At 48.4% G+C, this 18,002-nt stretch overlaps 1 long non-coding RNA gene across 1 annotated transcript in view; it reads left to right on the top strand.

Moving 5' to 3' along the window:
- Nucleotides 1-377: 377 nt before the first annotated feature.
- Nucleotides 378-18,002, top strand: part of LOC149352614 (uncharacterized) — a 33,733-nt gene continuing 16,108 nt past the window's right edge. The window contains exons 1-2 of the long non-coding RNA XR_016290829.1: nucleotides 378-470; nucleotides 7,119-7,402. This is a non-coding gene — a long non-coding RNA (uncharacterized LOC149352614). The remainder of the gene's footprint in view (nucleotides 471-7,118; nucleotides 7,403-18,002) is intronic.

Below are 18,002 nucleotides of genomic sequence, written 5' to 3'. Positions count from 1 at the left end.
ATTGAGTGGGCGATAATACACGCGAAAAATAATATACCGATAATAGAGAGTGATACGTACACACACCATTTCTAACTGCGAAGTCATATCTAAAATACAAGAGCTCAACCATCACGTGCAGCGATCAGCACCCCGCCACCAGTACGCAAGATAAGGTCACGACGAAAAAGCTTGAAAACACTGTCACATAAGCTCGTTATAAAAACGTTAAACTGTACATATCTGTCTGAAATGGGGGGGGGGGGGGGGGGGGGTTTCATTGACATGTCTTTGTTATTTTTGTTCTTAAGTGGACTATTGCTTATGCTTGAACAAACCTGCTTCTCCTACAGCTTTCTTAACCTCGGAGGGAGAAAATATCATGTGGATGAAATTCAGCCTTACCTGGAACACGTGGGCTAGCATCTCCTGCCGCCACCGTCACGTAACAGCGGGGGATCATTCACGGCAAATCACTGTGGTGGGTCAGTGTAAGTATGCACATCATTTTACACCTTACTTCACTATTTGTGCAGGTAAAGATAGCTTTGAGAGGACGACGTACCAAGAAGTCAATCTTTTTCAGCAGAAAAGCACTAGGTAGCTTGAACCGCTCTAGACAATACTGGTCGCTCCTCTAACGTAGCAGGGGGATGCAGATTTACGTGAGCGGACGAGATGGGGAAGCCTGCGTGGATGTGATGAGGTGGCAACAGTTGGCGTAGGACGGGAATAATTTAAGCTCAATGGCAGGGGCCTTTTCCTGCGGTGGATGTGCTTAGGCTGATGACGACGGTAAATAATTATTAACACGCAATAGGCACACGCCAGCGGCGGATCATTGCCGACGTTGCGCCGCAAAGCATGGCGGCACAGGTCGCGGGAGCGAAGAAGCGGGAGCTGAGGGGAGCGCGGTGAAAGGTCCCTGTGGCATGCCAGGAGGCCAACGGTGCAGGAGGGGGTAGCTCGAGCGTGCAACGTCACGCCAAGGGAGCAAATTGATATCATGTTTGTTCTTTGATCACATCACGTTAACAAGCGTGATCAGTGGACACGGTGGTCCGTAGGCACCCCCGGTAACTGCAGAGATGCGTCAGGCTGCGCAGTACCCCAGCCATGCTGGTACGGCGACTTACGATGAGATCAAAAAAGCCCCACTCAGGCACGCAGACATGTGGGGACGACAAATCTTCTTTGAGATCCTGGCGTGCCCAGGTAAGTTTGGGGAAACGGCAGACTTCATGGGCTTGTAATAGCTTAAGGGTGTAGAGTTAATTACGTTCAGAAGTGTTGTTTCCTTCAGCGTGACCAGCGTTCAGCGTAATAAGGCAGGCTGTCTTTCTTCCCGTCTACCTGCACTCTTCACACATAACAGGGACATACCTAGTGTGGTCTGTGCACCTCATTCGTGCGTTGCCGAAATGAGTCTGGGTATTTTTTTTAGAGCAGTCCAACATACATCAAGTGTGCTGGATTCGTGCGAGAAGGTAACAAGAAACCGGAGTTTACCTGCGATATCTAAGGAGAATACACATAAAACAGGCCACAAAATAAGGCGGGGTACGCAACAGCTGTCAAAAACAGGCAGAACAGCATTGCCGCGCTTCTAACGGTGCACTGTGGTGTTGAGTGGTGTTGAGCAGTGTGTGTTTCTACGCTTCCGGCGAGCAAGTCGTTGATATCCAACGCTAAGCGCACCATGTCATGGGCGCAATTCGGCGAGGCACAACGCGCGATGAAGCGTGCGCTCTTCGCTTTGTGGTGAATAGGAAGCGCTGTGACCCTGCCTCTATCCGGGTTGCCTTAACGCCCGAACCACTTAGCCGACGACTGGCGAGTCACGGGGGACCGCTTCTACGAAAAAACCCGCTGGTCACAAGCGTCCGAGAGATTTCTGCACCTGAGGAGTGACATAAAAAATTGCGAGGACACTTTGGCAACTAAACTGCTGAGATGCGAAATCCGAGGACACTATGCCGTCACGACTTCCGGTGGATGTGACGTAATACCGTCCCCGTGGCTATAACATCGTTTGCGCTATTTCGACGGAATTTCGACATTTTGCCAATAATTAATTAACTAATTAATCGACAGTCATCAAAACTTGGCTTCTAGGTTCATTTTTTCCTCCTCTATCTGAAGCAACCATTGGTTTTCTTCTATCCTTTTAAGTTCCCGAGTTAAACGCGTTTGACACGCTTTGTTAATGGAAGAGAGTATGAGCCATTAAAGGCCTTCGCCTTAAAACAGCGACGACATCCCATCTCAGAGCAGCAGACACCGAGACCAAGGAGGAAAGGAGATGTTTTTTATCATATTTCATGGCGTCGGATCCACGCAGGCGGCATGTGGTTGGTTTTTCTTCTAGTTTCTAATCAGTTATGTTTAAAAATAAATAGCCTATTAATCTCCCATTAATAAACACCACAAATAAAAATAAAAATGTCATAAAATAAAAAACGTCCTCTTTGCTCCTTGGTCTCGGCGACTTGTCTTCCGTCATGTACAACGCGCCCCTCTTTTTCTTTCCTTTGTCTGCTAATCTCCGAACAGGCTAGTTAACGAGCAGCGAATGCCTGACGCACCATGTCTGGCCGGGTTAGGGAGACACGACCCCCCTCCCGTCTCCGGGAGCCCGCCGTCACCTGATCGTCTACCTGTGGTTCGGTCGAACCACCCTTGGCATTGCTTAGATAACCACCGCGCTGCTGCCATTCGTGGATGCTCGAGGCGGATCTAAGAACCACTGTGTTCACGTCTGATTCACGCCGGATGTTCGCGAAGGTCAGGGAAAGAAAGGAAGCCCCCCTCCCCCCAGCAACAGCTCTGAGATAAATTTCAACACCCCGAAGGATGGAACTGCACACGAAACGGCTATTTAGGAGCGCCCGACTGCTTCGTCCCTCGTATTTCATTCATCGTATCGTTTCATCATGTACAGTTTTTTCTTTATTTGCTACACGATGTAATTAGTGTAAACCGATATGTCTTGTTGATTTATTGCTCAACCTCCCTGACTCCTCGTCCTTTCTCTTGCGGGGAAACCACTCCGGACCCGATTCTCAACAGTAGATAATATATTGTCTCCAGACTGTCCTATGTCTGACAGCGTCCGCCTGCTGTTAATAGATTTCACGCCAATTTTACAGCGTAGACTGGCTGACACTAAGAAAACGACCACCCCTTTCTCCCTCCCGCAGATGCCATCACAACGTCTTGAGAATTCTCAGGCATGAGATCGAGATAATTAGTCACGCAAATCGAACACCTAAACACTTCCCACTCCCTCCACTGCTCTTCACTCCCCGATACCTGTCTTGCCCCCCCCCCCCCCCCCCCCCCCCGCACTCTCCTGACGCTAGTATATACCGTCGCTCACAAGCGGCCTTATTTTTTGTTAACGACATGTGACGCACCGCAGTTCAATTTCGCCAGACGCGATCCCGTTACTCTGGAGGAATCGTGTTCACGCGCGGCAGCTTCGATAAAATATGTGACTATTCGAAAAAAAAAATAACGTTTTTCGCCTTAATGCCCCCTTTTCGGAGTGCTGGCTCTTATTTGTAAATAAGGCGTTCTTTTTAAGCCAAGGTAAACAGCAATCAGTCGAGGCAACAATGCATGCTGCGCCGGTTTGTCGCAGGGACAGGTGAGATTCGTTATCTGACTAACCACCGCAAAGTTAACAGCGCAAGCGTTATCACCCGTCTTGCCTGCCGAAGTGCGCACACACCCTGAGGGCCGAAAAACAGCGACCCCTCCCGCTTAGTGCTGCACATGGCCAGCTCGTTTGCCGGAGGCGACCAAACCACGAGTGCCGCGTTAGATGGCGCGGCGGTGCAGTTTTACCGGTTGCTGCCAGCGGTCGCGTGGCCCGCCTTATTTTGTCGCAGTCTGTGTAACACGTGGTGGCAGATTTTTTTCGTATCAAAATGCTCGTATCAGTATAATGAAATGAACGTCCACACCAAAAGGTATACTGGCTGTTACAGCGAAGGTGAACCAGAAAAATTAAGTGGGAACCTAAACAATTCTTATGATGTGTAAATGCGAAAGCAAGTGTAAGTGGCTCACTGAGTGAGTGGACACCTCAGTTGTGCTGTGAGTGGGCGGTGGCGTCCACCTACAAATTGAGGGAGTTATGCGCCCTTCCTTATCTCAAAACCGGCGGATGGTTCAGACTCCGCTGATTTTGAGGAAAGGAAAGGCGCATAACTGGCTCCCTGGGTCAGTGGACATCTCAGTCGCGCTTTGAGGTATATGTCGGTGGGGACGTCGGCGGCCTGCTGCTCCAGGAGGGGTGATGACGTCATTTTAGTGCCGCATTTCTACCACGGGTTTTTGATGACTACGGGGTTTTCGCACAATGAGCAATGTAATGTTCACGCATCAGAATTTAATAATCAGCTTTTTGAGATATAGCGATGGGTGCCTGACGCGTAGTACTAGTGTAGTACCAGTAGTACTAGTGTCGTACTATTGTAGTACTAGTAGTACTATTACTAATACTACTATTACTATTAGTACTAGTACTATTAGTATTATTAGTACTGTTGTAGTTCTAGTGTCGGCGGGCATTAGAAAACAGGAGAATCCGGTTTAATAACCACGTTAACAAATTTCTAGTAATCAACTTTTAAACTATACCAGATAGCAATTACAGATATGTAGCTGGCCGCAGGTAATAATGGCCTCATTCATTTACAGAATTTCGAATGCGCGAACACCTTCAGCTCTGTGCCTAAAAAAAAATTAGCATCATCGGAGCAAAAAGCCAGCCTCGATCGTCCGGAAAGTCATTGGCTAGCGCAGGGTGTTACGTGAGCCCCACATGATCAGCGGAGGCGAGCAACGGCGGCGGCGGCAGCTTTGGCGGCTCCGCGGCGGGCGAGTCGGCACCGCGGCAGTCGGAAGGGCCACTTGTAGATGTACAGACGTACGCAGATGGCTCCGCGTATCCAGTTGTCATGGAGCCAGAAGCAAGACCGGCGGGCGTAGTAGGGAATCCCCGCGCTCGTGGACAAGGCTCTGGGCAATCGCATTGACACACGTAATGTAATTCAGTGTCCCTGCACAGCTTCACCGCCCATCGCTTGACGGCTGCAGTCCGTGACGCACGCGTCACGTGACCTTCTCTCTCGAGTCTGCTCTGGAGCAGCGAGCAGAGAAGCGCCCTGTAGCAGCAGGGGTTGGAAAAAACACTGGGGGCCAAAGACGTGCGATATTTGAAGTACGCACGCAAAGACCATAATTTGTTAAGCTACAGTGCCGAAGGTAATGGCGTTTTTGAAATTCTATAAAGTGAAATCGCTAGTACTAACTGTCAGCTACACAGCTCTAATGCAACCTTGCCCCGGAATGTTGCGGTTAAAAAGTTGACTGATTAAAAATCAGTTAACTAGGTTAATAGTTGACAGGATTCACCTATTTTCTTATGTTCACAAGTACTGGTATTACAATGCCGCAGGCTCCATCTCTATACCTCGAAAAGCCTATATTTAAATATGCTTGGTCACCTTCGCTGAAACAGCCGGCATGATGGACGCCACAGTGCTAATTTATGGTGCTCCGAGGCTCTGTCATTTCTGCAGCTTGCTCTCTCCACACAAAACAACCCCCTCGGTCGGAATCGACTCGCGCCACCTTTTCAGCCAAATACTACAACGTTGCTGCTCACTCCATCCATCAATTAGCTTCAGATATCGCGTTTCCTGTTCACGTGCGCATGTTCTGCCGATAAGAGTGGCAAGCAGTCAGTTTTCGCTTAGACTGCATAGTGCTAGCGCAAGCGCATACAAGGATGAAGAAAAAATAGACGACGACGAAAAACTGCTGACTTTTAGTCTTTGTTTTATTAAATTTTTGCAATATATGTAGATTTTGTGTCATACTTCATGGGAACACGAGAAATGGTTAAAGGTACTGTGAAACATCTTCTGAAGAGAGTATATAAACTGGTTTTCTATTGTCGTTAACGCCTGAGCCAAACAATACACTCCTACACGCAGCAGATAACCCACAATCGCGCGCGAAAGTACGCGAGTCCTTTCCGGAGTCTTTTTCATGCTCGCCCTCCTCCGTTCCGTTGCACGCACCTGCGTAATTCTGTTCAGGTATGGCCATTGGTTAGATCCTGTCAGGCGTCACGCAGCTACCGTGGCGGCGGCCAGTCAGCAGCGTCGCTCCGCCAGGTCACGAAGCTCCCCTCCCCGGGGAATTCCCGCGCAAGGAGCACCGACCTCTGCTTATGCAAAAGTGATGAGACGCGAGGGCAAGGCGCGAGGACCGTCTTAAATAGAAATTTTGACTACAGATAACTCAACTTATACAAAGCGCATCTAAAAAAATTCTTGCTAGAGTATATTCGTGAAGCGGCGTCCTTTAACATCCCAGGAATATCGCACCTTTTTGAGAGCCTCTTTCAGAGCCACTTTAAGCTGGCTCCTAATGCGGAAAGAAGTAGGCTTCACCGCGAAGTGGGAGTGCGGCTTCAGGCTCCTCCTTTTGAGCTCCCTGCGCACTCTGTCCGCTCCACAGTGAAACCTACTTATATTCGCGTTAAGAACCGTTTCTCGTGCCCCTCTAAGTACACAGATACTGCACATGGTAGCCAAGCAACTTTTTTTTTTTTTTCGGTAATTCACTCATAGCAGCCCATGTGTGAACTATCGCCAAAACGTTCTTCGTTCGTTAGCATTATCACTATGCATGTCGTGGCACCCCCCACTCGAATTTCACCATCGAGTGCAATGTTTTTTGCTTTTTTTTCCCCAGATAGCGGTAGCAGTGGAGTACTGAGAGCAGATGTGGAATTGAAGCGTATCTTCGTAGTGATGTAAATCAAAGCTCCTTTTATGACGCAGTGTGCACGGCATCAAGGTACGAGGACAGAAGGAAGGAAGACACAAGGGACCCACGAGCGCTGACTTACAGCAGTATTTGTGAGTCAGCGCTCGTGTGCCCCTTGTGCCTTGCTTGTGTCCACCATGCCCTTGGTGCGCTTTACGCTTCTGTCATGACAAACAAACAAGCTCGAACTGCACAGTTAGTTCTTTTATGAGGTGATGTTTCTGAGACCATTATGTCTTTTATTTTTAACCGTTATGTCTTTCTTCTCTTTTTTTTCTGCATTGCGCTAGACTCCTATAGGTGTCCCCCCATCTCAAGCAATGCGGAAGGCCTCCAAATAACGCGAAGGAATCCACGCACATACCAGTTCACGTGCGTGGAGGGGTACAAAATAGTCGGAAAACGTAGCCTGCACTGTCTTGGGCACGGAGAATGGAGCGGTGCCATTCCCAGATGCGAGCCCGAATCGGGAGTCTCAAGCATTCATGCCGCCTCGCCCCAAAGTGACCAGACTGGGTCCCAGACCCCGAATCCTGCCCATCGAGTGCAGCCATTTTGACTCCGGAAGGAACCGGTGAGTGACATGCCGCGCAGCTGTATACGCACAGAAAACAAAAATAACCAAGACCGCAAACATCCACATGATTCGCTGTAGCGCACGCCAGTACACGTGACTGACAGGCAGCCGTGGTAATGATGTTCACATTTATGAGAGGTGCATCCTCCTTAATTAAAGAAGCTGAAGGGTAACTAGGTGCATATCTTGGAGCAGACGAAGCGCAAAAGAAAAAAAAAGACAGCACACTGTAGAGGAAAAGTGATGGGACATGCTCATGTGGCATAGTTTTTCTCTGTTTGTGTGCTCTGCTTTTTTTCTTTTTTTGCGCTTCCTCTCCTTCACGCTATGCCTCCTGCTGAGATTTCATACTCGGTGTACACTTCAGGGCAGAAAAAAATGTCACTAAGTCGTAAGGGCTTACGGACTAGTTGGTTCAACAGCGCGGAAAGTCGGCCGGCGGGAACGAACGTGTTCCTAAATATAAATTGGCTCTTGTTTCGTTTTCCATGATTAAACATTTTGAAGTCTGCGGCCGTAGTGCATTTGTGCTATATTGTGCCTGTCTTGTTGCGCTGTTCACTTTATTCAATGCGAGACGAACAATGGCCATTAAAATATGTCTGCAGTGAAGCTCCGCTCACATTTATGACCACCACACAGAATTCCTCCGCGACAAAAAGGCAACCCGTCGTTAAAGTTTTTTCTTGTGACCGAAATAAGAAGCATATCACAAGGCGAAATAATAAGCTCGAGCATTGTAACGCCTCATGGCCGTTTCACATGATGCGATTCTTGCCAAAGCGCACTGCGATTTCAGCCGCACTGCGACAGAAGGGCACGCCGCTCCCGTCGCAGAGCGGTTGTGGCAGGCTTCCAACCAGTTGGTCGCACGCCGCACAGTCGCAGCGATCGTTGCGAACGAAGCGGCCGTCAGCCAATAGAATTCAGAGTTGTGACATCACAGGAAACGACGTAGCGGAAGCCTCATCGTAGTTGCGTGCAAAAGCAAACACTTAAGAATACCTTCTTTGCATAAAGTACTCGATATTTTAATAAAAATACATTAATTCAATAAAAAAAGTAAAACTTAAGCGTGTTATACATTTATTATTGGTAAATTATGCCGGTGCCGCTCGTGCCGCACCAACAAAAATCGCAGGCGCCGCAAGCATGTGAAAGGGCTGTCGCGACTGGCGCCGCTGCGACACTGCGACTGGACCGAAGTTTTTCGTGCGCGCCGCATGATGTGAAACGGCCATCAGGCTTGTTTGACGCAGCCAAATATTAAAAGGCTGAATTTGTCTGCGGCTGCGGTTGGTCAGCGCAGTAATACATGTCCTGGAGAGCCATGACCCACTGTTACCAGTGGCTGTTTGTCTGTTTTTTTTTTAAGTTGTGTCTTACTATACCTCTAAAGCACGTAATAAACGATATTTTTTCTAGCCAGCATTCTGTTTTGTATACGAAGCCCTATAGCTGCTGGGAACGCTATGTGGATTGCCTCTGTGAGATTAAACTGCGTGAATTGCAGCGTCTGCATGAAGGTCTCGATGTGGCTATCTCGGATGATGGATGCCAGATCAAGTTAAATCAAACAAATTACAAGACCTCCATCGGCTTATTAGGTTCTGGAAGTGTCGCGTCGCCGTTTGAACCACGTGGTATTCCGCTTCTTTCTGCAACACTTCGGCCAAAAGAAAAGAGCTCCCGGGGCCACGCGGTGTATAGTTATGTCGGCACTGCTACAAAACCACAAGAACTCCTTCACCGGCCGGGTCTCAGCGCGAAGCTCTCGCACTGACAAGTGAAGGAGGCCTGCGAATTTATCGCGTGCGGTTTTTTACACGCGTCTGCCGCTTTCCAAGCAGCGCGATGTCTCGCCTCTGGGATGCGGGTGAAAACACGGTGCGAAGAGGGTGACGTGCCCGCGCAGCCAGGAGAGAAAATCTGCCACTGGGCGTGCAAAGCCGAACGGCTTGCGTAGACAAATATATTTATTAATTACTTCAAAGCGAGAGCAGACTGCACGATTGAGGATTTGAGGTGTGAGTGTCTTGCAATTTGAACGGAGCAGCGGTTGTGCACGATCGCACATTGAAATTCTTCGTTCCCACAGCCGCTCAGCGTAATGCCCCCCTTGAAAGCCACTCTCATCCGCGATCGGACGAACAGCTGTAAAACAATAATTCCAAGTTGGACATCACTGCCAACAAAACAACTCACAGCAAGGTTCCCACCTATAACATGAATTTCAGCGACAGCTTCGGAACACGCAGTGCTGAATGTCCACGCCCACGTCGTCTTGCTTCGATGTGGGCTTCAGATAGATTTGGATGTTCGGATATGCAGGATAGTACCACGCTGCGCGTTTGTGATCATTGTTCCGAGCGCGATCATGCTTCTCTTGGCGGTCTCTGCGCCCGCCGCCCACTGGTGCGCAACATCCCGCCGAGCATGTCACTTCCTCCCGGCTATGCCTATACGTGTACTGCATATTGGCGATTTTCACAGCCCAGAAGGCGTGCTTCCAGTAATCCAATATTGCAGCATTGCAGCGTTATGGCGGGCTCCCCCTATAGGCAGCCTGCAGGTTGCATCGCGTTTGCTTTAAAATTCCACAATAATCTTTGTTTATCGACGGTGAATACCTCCTGTGAAGTAGTCTTCCGTTTCTCGAGGGTGTAAAAGAGTAAACGAGAGACAAGGAAGAAACCGCTACCTGGCGTTTGAAAACGGCTGCCGTGAAAGCCGAGTGGCAGACTGTAGACGCGCGCTTCAGAGAGTATTTAAAATCAACATCAGCGGTGAATACTCACGTGCAACAGGTAGGTGAATGGCAGATCTACATAGGTTCAATATTCCGCATTTAGGACTATAGGTAAGCAAGACCCAGCGACTGTCATTTGCTGCAGTGAAAGAAGCTGTAAAGTTTCCAGTCGCTGTAGCTAGGGCTTTCATTTAAATGGTCTGCCCTTTACCACGTGCTATCTTAACATGAATATAGGTTTGCAATAGTATGTACATGTGGAAGGCTGGAACACTGAGGTCGCCTTTACCACGCAATGTTATCTCGGAGCAATTAATCGCACCTTGTGCTTTCAATTTTTAAGCAGTAATGAACATGAAAGGCATGAAATGAACGTAAAGCTACTATAGCATAATTTTTTTACGGCGGGATATTGCATAAGCCCACATAGAGCCGTTGCTTAGATGAAGCCCTTCCACGACCGCCTATCTCAGAAGCCAGGAGAAAAACAAATTGTGCGGTTTAGCTCTGGTTAAACCTTGTTGGTTGCGAATTAAAGCAATAGAAGCAGTAGAGCAACTAGATTCAGATATAGACTCTTCGTCTGTGACTTCCATGGTGAGACTCCTCGAGGAGCGCCGCACGACCGGTTTCTCCTGGCTGAGGTGGAAAGAGCAAGCTGATGTCATGCGTCGCCATAGCAACGGAGAGGCTGACGCCACACCATCTGTTAGGCGCGGCGGCGGCTCCTCGAGGCGCAGGAGGGTCCACGGATCACGCAACGAGCGGTTCGACCTGGCGTAGTATTGCTTTCGCAATAAAAAGATAAGGAATGGAGGGGCAGCGATGGGAGAAAGAAGGGAAGAAGTAGAAGTAGAAAATGAATGGTCGCTGTTGCCGACGCAGATATTGAAAGAAAAGATAAATGCAGCGATGTCGCTCGTTATCGGAGCATCTAAGGCAACCGTCCACGTGACCCGGTCCAATCGGTTCTGCGTTTCTCTCTCTCCCCGAGAGGCTGCAGCTCGGAAGCGAAGTGCTTCCTGAGGAATTCTCTCTGAAATTCCCTCTGCGGAGGCCGAGGAAACAAAATATCAAACCGAGAAACCTGCGCACGTGCGTGGATGGCGCAGCAGCTGGCCAATTATTACCGTTTCATTGCCAGTCTAATAAACATTCTTAAAAGAACATAAAGTAGACATAGAGGGAACCCGGATCAGCAAACCTTTTCAAGGCCAAAGCCAATTCAAAATAAATGAACAGTGGGAACAGTGTTGGTCAAATGGTCAGGGACATTTGACCAACACTGCTCCCACTTAGAGTTATTAGAGACGTTTAGTATAGCATATATGAGTGCTTACGTGCGTTATACGCAAGCATTTAGCGGGAGATTACCATGGTAGTTGCAGGAGCACTTTTAGTTTGCCGTACAACAACCCGAACGCGACGATAGCATGGACGATAGCCGAGGACGCAGTGGCGCCATCTGGTGTGATAAGGTAAAAACATTTTGTGTCAAAATTTTTGGCACATAGCCAAGGCATTTGCCAAGCTTATCCAAGTAGTATCATGTAGCTAGTGATGTCAGCACCAACACGAGCACTGCGACGGGCAAACCACGATCACTCGTGGGCCAGCTGTCCGCCGAAAAGGCTACTTTTGGCCAGGCTATGACTACCTTGGCGTAAAAATCCAAATCAAGCCAACCCACAGCCGGCAGTGTTTTGTTAAGGTTAGGAACAGCGAAATCGTTGCAGAGAATCCAAAATAGGACAAGTTTATCACTCATTCGTTCTGCTGTCGGCGAGAGGAGGCAAAGCGAATATCACATGTTCCATCTAAAGGCAATGAATAGGCCTAAAAGCCCAATAACATCGACAATTTCTCTTGGAAGCGGGCTAGGTGGCCGCCACAATGTTGACGACGCTATCTTTCCTAGCGTACGCAAGAGCACGCGCGCTAAATTCGGCAAATAGCGTACGTAACGTGAACGAACATAAAACCTTGATTTGAAATAGCGTTGTACGCATTCGCACTACGAATGACGCTATTTTATAGCGTTCGCTATGCCTTTGCGTATGTCTGCATACGCTATACTAAAGAGCTATTGATAAAATTGCTATGGCCCTACCGCAAGCTTCCCCTCCCTGTTAGCTCAGCGGGTAGAACGACTGCACCGATGAAGCGCTGGCCCCGGGTTTGAACCTCGGACCAGGACGAATTATTCCCTAACAGCGAAGTTTATAAGAAAGCTGTATAGCTTTCCTTTGTAGCCGTATGGCTGCGCTTGGGTGGATGCCAATGAGTAATTACTCCCTTATTACAAATCTACTCCCACTTGGGGGATTCCCCTAAACATTTGACCAAAGACAATGCTACGCCGAAAAATCGCTCTTGTAACTCAAAATGCTCAGTTTTAAAATTTGCTGAGAATTTTAGGTGAAACATCTTGTGTAGGCGCGAGAACGCAGTCAGCAGTTCGCAGTCTGCAACTGTCTTCAATAATTTCATGCCATTTCTTTCGTACCCACAGAGCCCATTTCTACCGTACGCGTGTATTGCAACTAGACGCAGCCGCACGCGATGTAGCGGAGAGCACCTGAGGCTGAGGCGCCTTCCTAGTGGGCACTGCGAAGATTGACTTGACAGTGCGGGAACAGCTCCCTTCGTCTGACCAGACTACGCTTTTCAGGATGTCAGATTGCTCTTCTGTTTATGGAGATCTAATTCAAGTAGGGAAGGCGGGTTTGGAAATCCCTGTCTTCTAAATGCGCATGCAGTGCACGTGATACTCTCTAGAGCTCTCACCAAACGCTTTTCTACGTAACTCTGGTGTGGGTTTTGACGTCACGCGCGCTTGCATGGGAAATGAGCTTCCAAGAAAGCCGGAATAGCTGTTTTCGTTGCTTCCTAGGCTGACACCCGTATACTGCACTGGCGTATACTTTCCTGAGGCTACCAGTTTCTGCCAGTGTGTCATAGGCCGCATTTGTTTTTCCAGTCCCGGACTACTTGCTGGCAGGTCTCGGCTTCCGCTCGGACAGGAAAAGCGTCATGGTCACATGACCTACTTGCCATAGGCATGCCATAGGCTGCTTTCGAACTCGCCGCCAGAGCCGGGCTCCCCCTCGGTTACCGTACAAGGACGCTGTCATCTGCTAGCAGACGATGCAAGCCACGGCCACCACGACGCCGAAGCAACGCCGAAGCAACGCCGTGCGCTCGATCATGATACTGAGTTGATTTAAAGACTGTACTGTCAGCTTAGCGTAGGTGCATTACAAAACTCAGCTTCGGAGGTATGCTCGCCGCTACTGCTTGCGGCGAAGTTCGCACAAAGTAGCCCAACTCGTTGCGGATAGGCAGATAGACGAAAGCCTTCGCAAAAATGTTGACAACAAGCTCTATAGCTGCTCCAGTATACGAGTGGTTCACCTGCGATGCTTTCAGGTAAGCGTACAGACAGCATGTCGCAAAACAAGCGAACGAGAACCTCTTGACGACACGAGCAAACAATACGCGCTCGCAGCTTCGAACGCGCGTCCGTGTGCGGTGGATTTCAAGAAAATAAACGAAGATGTAAGAACAAAAAGTCTTGCGATGGCTCAGAGAGCAGCTACGGAGCTCATTTGAAGGTTTAACGCATGATATCGACCTCCAGGAACACGTAAAGTACTCAAAATGCACACGGAGTCTAACTCAATATGGCTGCCAGCGCGGCGCGCAGCTGTCGTCTGCTGCCTTCTCAGCAGCCCGCGGACTGCCATAGGCTAAAAACGAACGCGTTGCTATGGCGATGCAGGCAGGTGGGCGGAGCTTTCGGGCTGCCCGAGAAAAACAAATACCGGACTCGAGTCCGCAAGTAGTCCCGGACAGTCCGGGACTGAAAAACAAATGCGCCCATAGTTGCGGTGTCTGGCGTACCACTTGCCGCTGGAGTTCCTGCTTGCCCACTGTGAAATATCTGTGCCGCTTATCTTCTATCGCCGTTCGCTATGCCGAGGCCAAGAAACATTCCCGTGTGTTCTGGTATCGCAAAGTGGATTCTTACTGGGTCATTCCTCGGCCTGGGGCACCCCGCCGACGAGTGGCGAAGAACGACGACACGTCTGACACGCCCAACGAGCTTTATCGCCGCTATACAGTCTCGGCAAAGAAACTTAGTCCGTGTGACTCAACCGGTCCGGGTGCGGCTGCCGGCTGTGGCTGTGGTTAGTAATTTACTTTCCTACCTGCTGTTGCTTTCGTGACATTGATGTCATGGCCGAATGAAATGCAAGACTGAATGAGCCATTACAGATTAAAGACCCTGGATGTCGATCCTGGAAGAATGAAACAGCGGCAGAAAAGGCTACATGCACAGCTGCACACTATCAGCTGCAATAAAAAAGGCGTTGTCACTATTTATCACCCCCCATCGCGCTGTCGTCTCCACCTTTCCGGCGGGTTCCCTGACGATAAAAAAAAAATAAAACGTGAAAGGTGCTTCAATTGCGGCATCCAGTGGATTATTGCGGTCGCACGCCGCGGCGTTCCCTCGGCAACAGATTCATCGTTGTGACAAAACGGTATGGCTTGGCCCTCACCAGTATCCGTATCCAGCGCAGCCACCGACACCCTGTTTCGTCGCCCGGTGCGGGCGGGAGAATTCGCGCGTTCCTTCAAAGCATTTGAGGGCACTGAAATGCTGGTGGTAGCGGGTAGGCACGTTGAAGTTTCTTTTTTTTTTAATGTTGTGTGCTCCAATGAAAGGTCGGAAAAATCAGCCAGACGATATTCACATTGACGGAAGGGATGCGATTTGATTGCTCTCAGTACGAGCAACAGTATTCCCTGTAAGAAGATTTGAGCACAAATAATTAAAAAATTCTGTGTGGTTCTATGCGAGACGTCTGCATACAGGTTCAGTTGTTAGCTTCTTTTAAAGGGTGGAAGAACATGTTCACCCGCGTATATCTGCAGCAGCTTCATTTTTACCTATTTTTCGAGAACGCTTCCCCTTCCCATTCTAAAAGGGGAGAGAGCTGCAAGAAACACGATTGAGCTATATATGGCAGTGTTTGCGCCTGGACCACTGCCATTTCGAGCTGAAATCGGACGTTTGATTGTAAGCTGGCTAAATGAGGTCATAGTGCAATGGAAGCCGAAAATAGTATCTTTTCATGCCGCCACTCTACTACACCGCAGAAATGGCATTCGTTTATTCTTGCCTGAAGTTTTTCTTCAAGATTAAAGTTTGCCGTTATGTTCCACAAAATGTGTTTTGCATAAATGACAAAAACGTAATCTTGATCGAAAAATGGCATAAATTATCTAAGCTGCGATGTGTGCCGTGAGGCACCAGTTCCGCGGCCGTTAATATGCCCTTAGACGGTCAGCAGAGCTCTCAGTACCCGCGTCTGTGCATACTGAGCTGGAAAAAAAAATCAGCCTTCTATCGCTTCTTGTTTTTCTGATAATGGGCCAAACGTGGCAAAAATATATATATATATTTTAACATATTTAACTCTTCAATTCTCGGCGTGTCCACTGTAATACAGAATGTAGAAATTTGAAAAATTTTAATTTGTTTCTCAGAAATACATCAGTTGCTAACAAACTTGAAGAATAGATAGGCTTTTTCCAACAATTTTTTTCTAAGCAAAGTCAGAATGCCAGCTGCCAGAGATGCATGCAGGATGCCCGCTAAAAGTTAAATTCATGCAAATGATAACCCTGACGACAAAACGACCCAAAAAGTTTGCGGTCGTAATGCTATATTGGCAGGAGATGGAGTTGATTTGATTTTTGCTCATGATCAGCAGCGTAAGCCGAAGTATTTGCTTCAAGTTAATCCTCGTCGGCAAGATCAAAATTAGTTAAATTCAGGTATGCTATGGTCAGGTTCCCCGCAACAATCTCCCTGTTCTTTTCTTTTTCTTTTCTCCTATTTCCACAGGGAAAGGACCGTTTATGTTGAAATCCTGGAAGTTCATAACTTTTAACCAATATTTTCAGTGCGTGGGCGGATCAAACACGTATACAGTATACTAGTTTTAACAGCTCGTTGTATTGGGCGAGTTGGAAGTAGTTCGTCTTGAGGACCAGCGTAATACAGACAATGGACCAACGAACGAACGAAAGAGGAGGCGACAGGGGTGACGACAGCACCCATGTGGTCTGCTCTTTCATTAGTCCTTTGTCTGTTTTGCGCTGGTCTTCAAGACGAACTACTCGTTCTGGTTTGGAGAAACGACATACACTGTCATAGATGTTTAGCATGCAGCATCTGTGTAATCGTGTCAGTGTCACTTTTACGCTTCTTTGCGTGTGCGGCAGCTCCTGTGGCCTCCTTTGTCGCCTCTTTCGCATCTCCCCCAATAAAGTACTGTGGACGAGGTCAGTGTCACGCTACCATGTCACAATATAGTATAGAGATTCAGCATAGCGGAGACGTACTAGCGTAGACGTCTACGAGATTACCGGACGCTGGCTGCGAACGCGCTGTGGCCCCACCTGGCCCAGCCCCCGCCACTGGGCGTGCGCAGGAGACGTATGGTAATCCGTTATCCGTCTCGGCCAGTAGGTCTCAGCTATGCTAAATCTCTCTAATGTAGAATGCCGAGCATATTGAAAATGCCTTGGGGTATCACATGACGTTAAGCCGGGCCATGCTACCTTCACTAAATGCTAGCGCTGCATTTAATAATGATGCTAGGTGGATGTTCATGCAAAGGAAGGTATTCTTTGCTGTGCGCTCCAAAATTACGTGGTTGAGTGACTCGTTGGAATTTTAGGTTCGCCAGTGGAGACACCTCTTGAGAAGCCTTGGCTGAGGTGAGTGTTGCAAAGCGCACTTTATGGCAGGAAGAACTGTTTTGGTTAGTCCTTCCTCACCTAGCTCTTGATGCACGCCAAGTGTCCGAGCGTTTCGAGCACAGCTCATGAAAAGGTTCGATGTCGGTAGCCAATATGTGGAATGCATGGCTAAAATAGCCTTACGCAGGTTTTCTGAGTCGCCACCCAAGAACAAAAAAAGACTTAAAACATAACCGCACATGTTGGAAGAAGCCGCGTGCTTCACAATTGGTAAGAACAAAGAGTAAAAACGTGTCAGGTTTGAATAGCACTTACCATGTATCTTTCTTGCTTTGCCTTACTGCTGTTTAAGAATCAGCTGAGCTCTAAAAATCGCAAGTGAGAGCAAGCTTCACCTCATTTTCCTACACGCGCTATTGTGGCACTACTTGGCGGAAAAGCATGTCACTGAATGATGAACAAGAATGTTTCGGCATTCAAGGGTAGCATGAAACCAGAAATGGAGATTTTTTTTTTAAATTTCCGCGCACCGTATGAACCCTTTGACTGTTTCTCTTTCCCTCTTTTCACCCCCTCCTATATTCCTTTCCTCACGGCGCGCTTCGGGTGTCCTCCCTGAGTCAGCCAGTTACTGTACATTTCCTCTCCTAATAGCCAGTCATTACCATTATTTAACTCATTGATATATACTTTTCATGAAGGCCTGTAAAACTGAATGAGTTCCCTTGGACTTCCTGTTTCTATCAAAAGTGTGTCGAACGGTCTTCAGCTTCCGTGAGCACTCGGAGAGCGCCAGTACCGGCGTGCCATTATACTAGTACGAAGAGCCGGATACGAGGTCTGTTAGAAAAGTATCCGACCTTTTGCCGAAGAAAAAAAACTGGCATAACTGGAGCGTTGGAAACCTAATCACCTTCAATGTAGTCTCCTTGGGACTCCACATACTTCTCCCAGTGGTGCTGCCATTGTTGGAAGTATTCCGAAAAGGCCCCTTTCGGAATGAAGTTTAGCTTAGCTGTCGTTGCAGCCGTAATGTCCTCTCTTGTCTGAAATCGCGCTCCTTTCAATGGC

This window comes from Amblyomma mixtum, chromosome 3 (genome assembly GCF_055824585.1).
Source record: "Amblyomma mixtum isolate Tamu chromosome 3, ASM5582458v1, whole genome shotgun sequence".
NCBI classification, from domain to species: domain Eukaryota; kingdom Metazoa; phylum Arthropoda; class Arachnida; order Ixodida; family Ixodidae; genus Amblyomma; species Amblyomma mixtum.
This window is presented reverse-complemented; position numbering and strand designations above follow the sequence as displayed.